Source organism: Mesoplodon densirostris, chromosome 15 (assembly GCF_025265405.1).
Source record: "Mesoplodon densirostris isolate mMesDen1 chromosome 15, mMesDen1 primary haplotype, whole genome shotgun sequence".
In the NCBI taxonomy this organism is placed as follows: Eukaryota; Metazoa; Chordata; class Mammalia; order Artiodactyla; family Ziphiidae; genus Mesoplodon; species Mesoplodon densirostris.
In genome coordinates, this window is record NC_082675.1 from 70,317,795 (window position 1) to 70,322,774 (window position 4,980).

Consider the following 4,980-nt stretch of genomic DNA (forward strand, 5'->3'; position numbering starts at 1 on the left):
AAAAAAGATTTAGAGAAGAGCTAACACCAATCCTTCTCAAACTCTTCAAAAAAAATTGCAGAGGAAGGAACACTCCCAAACTCATTCTGTGAGGCCACCATCACCCTGATACCAAAACAAGACAAAGATGCAATGAAAAAAGAAAATTAGAGACTAATATCACTGATGAATATAGATGCAAAAATCCTCAACAAAATACTAGCAAACAAAATCCAACAACACATTTAAAGGATCATACACCATGATCAAGTGGGATTTATGCCAGGAATGCAAGGATTCTTCAATATACGTAAATCAATCCATGTGATACACAATATTAACAAATTAAAGAATAAAAACCATACAATCATCTCAATAGATGCAGAAAAAGCTTTTTACAGAATTCAACACCCATTTATGATAAAAACTCCCCAGAATGTGGGCATAGAGGGAACCTACCTCAACATAATAAAGGCCATATACGACAAACCCACAGAAAACATCACTCTCAATGGTGAAAAACTGAAAGCATTTCCTCTAAGATCAGGAACAAGACAAGGAAGTCCACTCTCACCACTATTATTCAACATAATTTTGGAAGCCCTAACCATGGCAATCAGAGAAGAAAAAGAAATAAAAGGAATACAAATTGGAAAAGAAGAAGTAAACCTGTCACTGTTTGCAGATGACATGATACTGTACACAGAGATTCCAAAAGATGCCACCAGTAAAATACTAGAGCTAATCAATGAATTTGGTAAAGTTGTGAAATTTACCAAATATTTACAAAATTAATGCACAGAAATCTCTTGCATTCCTATACACTAATGATGAAAACTCTGAAAGAGAAATTAAGGAAACACTCCCATTTACCACTGCAACAAAAAGAATAAAATACCTAGGAATAAACCTACCTAGGGAGACAAAAGACCTGTATGCAGAAAACTATAAGACAATAATGAAAGAAATTAAAGATGATACCAACAGATGGAGAGATATACCATGTTCTTGGATTGGAAGAATCAATATTGTGAAAATGACTCTACTACCCAAAGCAATCTAAAGATTCAGTGCAATCCCTATCAAATTACCAATGGCATTTTTTAAAGAACTAGAACAGATAATCTTAAAATTTGTATGGAGACACAAAAGACCCCAAATACCCAAAGTAGTCTTGTAAAAAAACAGAGCTGGAGGAATCAGACTCCCTGAACTCGGACTATACTACAAAGCTACAGTAATCAAGACAATATGGTACTGGCACAAAAACAGAAATATAGATCAATGGAACAAGATAGAAAGCCCAGAGGTAAACCCATGCACCTATGGTCAACTAATCTATGACAAAGGAGGCAAAGATATATAATGGAGAAAAGACAGTCTCTTCAATAAGTGGTGCTGGGAAAACTGGACAGCTACATGTAAAAGAATGAAATTAGAACACTCCCTAACACCATACACAAAAATAGACTCAAAATGGATTAGAGACCTAAATGTAAGACCGGATACTATAAAACTCTTAGAGGAAAACATAGGAAGAACATTCTTTGACATAAATCACAGCAAGATCTTTTTTGATCTACCTCATAGAGTAATGGAAATAAAAACAAAAATAAACAAATGGTACCTAATGAAACTTCAAAGCTTTTGCACAGCATAGGAAACCATAAACAAGACGAAAAGATAATCCTCAGAATGAGAGAAAATATTTGCAAACGAATCAACAAAGGATTAATCACCAAAATATATAAACAGCTCACGCAGCTCAATATTAAAAAAACAAACAACCCAATCCAAAAATGGGCAGAAGACCTAAATAGATACTTCTTCAAAGAAGAGATACAGATGGCCAAGAAGCACATGAAAAGCTGCTCAACATCACTAATTATTAGAGAAATGCAAATCAAAACTACAATGAGATATCACCTTACACCAGTTATAATGGGCATCATCAGAAAATCTACAAAAACAAATGCTGGAGAGGGTGTGGAGAAAAGGGAACCCTCTTGCACTGTTGGTGGGATGTAAATTGATACAGCCACTATGGAGAACAGTATGGAGGTTCCTTAAAGAACTAAAAATAGAATTACCATATGATCCAGCACTCCCACTACTGGGCATATACCTAGAGAAAACCATAATTCAAATAGACACATGCACCCCAATGTTCACTGCAGCACTATTTGCAATAGCCAGGTCATGGAAGCAACCTACATGCCCATCGACGGACGAATGGATAAAGAAAATGTGTTACATATACACAATGGAATATTACTCAGCCATAAAAAGGAACGAAATTGGGTCATTTGTTGAGATGTGGAGGGATCTAGAGACTGTCATACAGAGTGAAATAAGTCAGAAAGCGAAAAACAAATATGGTATATTAACGCATGTATCTAGGTTCGCTAGAATGTATTAAATGTATTAACACATTTTTCTAGGTTCCACAACCTAGAAAAATGGTACAGATGAACTTCTTTGCAGGGCAGAAATTGAGACACAGATGTAGAGAACAAACATATGGACACCAAGGGGGAAACCCGTGGTGGGGGTGGGGATGGTGTGCTGAATTGCACGATTAGGATTGACATGTATGCACTGATGTGTATAAAGTGGATAACTAATAAGAACCTGCTGTATAAAAAAATAAAATTTAAAAATTAAAAAAAAAAAACGAAACAGGGCTTCCCTGGTGGCGCAGTGGTTGAGAGTCTGCCTGCCGATGCAGGGGACACAGGTTCGTGCCCCGGTCCGGGAAGATCCCACATGCTGCGGAGCGGCTGGGCCCATGAGCCATGGCCGCTGAGCCTGCGCGTCCGGAGCCTGTGCTCTGCAACGGGAGAGGCCACAACAGTGAGAGGCCTGCATACCTCAAAAAACCAACAACAACAATAAAAAAACCCATGAAGTTACGCTTTCCTTAGGGGGCTGGTTCTCTGTTTGAAATGCGTAAGTATCGGTTTCTAAAAGTTTAATTATGTAAAATTTTATTTCAAACTCAGTAATTTAGTCTAGAAAATTTCTAGTTGATATGAAATGTCAAATGCAAAAAGACAGGAATGTTTAATTAATTAAGGACCTTAAGTTTTTTGACAAATACTAAGTGGACTTGTTAACACTTGCTGCCAGAACTCAAGGGTTTTATTAAAAATAGAAACAGAATATTCGCCTCCCTGAATACATGATTCACAATCTAGGCCAAGCCTCCTCCTTCCTTATGCCTCATTCTGAGTCTTTTCTTTCTGAAAGGTCACTCCTTTATTCTGTTTTGCTTTTACTGACAATATGTCTTTTTAAACACCAATATTCATTTATTATACTGTTAATAATAATAAATATCATGACAATATATTTAAAAAAACAAAAATACCAACCCAAACCAAACAAAATCAAACAAAAAGAACAGAGAAGAAGGCTTGGGTGTTACAGGCAACTGCATATGTGCCTCTAAATAAACACATTTTCATTCTTCTGGTCTGTTTCCTCATCAGTAGAAGTAGGAGACGGCACCAAATGATCTCTCACGGAATCAAATGTTTTCAGCTTATTCATTCCAGGAATTCGATGTGTAAGATTGTTCTCCTTGCTTCCTATCTTCCCTCCTTCTTATGGGAAATACTTTGGAAAAGGAAAATTGCATCACTTGTTTCTTTTTCTTTTTTAGAAGAGCTTTGAGATAGATTCACATATCATACAGTTCACTCATTCATCAGGTGACTTTTAACCACAGGTTTTCTTTTAAATTAACAATGAAAATAGACTCTATGCATTTGACATGGTACTCTTCAAGAAGCTTATAGCCCAACGTGAGGTAGATAGATAGTGGGAAACAGCTTCAGAGCACAGGGAGATCAGCTCGGTGCTTTGTGACTGCCTGGAGGGGTGGGATGGGGAGGGTGGGAGATGCATGAGGGAAGGGATGTGGGAACAGATGTATATGTATGACTGATTCACTTTGTTATAAAGCAGAAACTAATAAAAAAATAAAATTAAAAAAAAAAGAAGCTTATAGCTCGGTAGGGAAACGACACAAAACCAGAAACCGTCTCAGTTCCCATCAAAAAGCAGCAAAATGTGGTGGCTTTACTTAAACTAAAGGTATCCTGAATCTTTTTTTTCCAACTCAGAACTCTCTCTCCTAATAGCCAAACCCATATTTCTTCCTAGCTACTAGAAATATCTACCTGAATAATCAGAAACCTCAAATTCAATTTCTTAAAAACTTAACTCTTCCACTTCCCTTATAACTGGTTTCTTTGCCTGCACCATCACCATCTTGGTTCATAGCGCCTCTATCCATCTAGTTCCCTGCGTTGGAGGGTAACAGGCACTCAAGGAATGCCTCTCCTTCGACACTCAGTCTGAATCAGTTAGTAACTAATTCAACCACACCACAGTCTAAATACCTCTCTAATCTCCATCTCCTCCCTAGATTTAATTAGTTGCATTTATCAACTTGCTTCAAGATATTTATTATGTTCGTTTGCTCACCCTTGTTGAATTGAAGTCCCATGAAATCAAGGACTGTGTCTCTTACGTTTATGTCCTGAGTACCTTATATAATACTTGGCACATAATAGGTACTCAGTAAATTAAGTTCTACTCTTAATAAGTAAGTAGTGATGCTCAACTCTCTGTAATGACCTATATGGGAAAAGAATCTAAAAAGGAATGGATATATGTATATGTATAGCTGATTCACTTTGCTGTACAGCAGAAAGTAACACAACATTGTAAATCAACCCTACTCCAATAAGAATTAAAACAAAACAAAACAAATGCATAAGTAAGTAGGGATGAACTAATATTTACTAATTTCCTTGTGAATTGATATTTCCTAAAATAAATTTAAACCTTTTAAAGCTCAAAGACAGAGCTTAAAATATCTAGGGATTTTCACATTTACTATCTCTAATGTATATTATTTTCTACCTTTGGATAATCTACCCTCACCAACTGTTCATCCTTTAATTCTGTCTCCATAATACTTCTCCCCAAGCT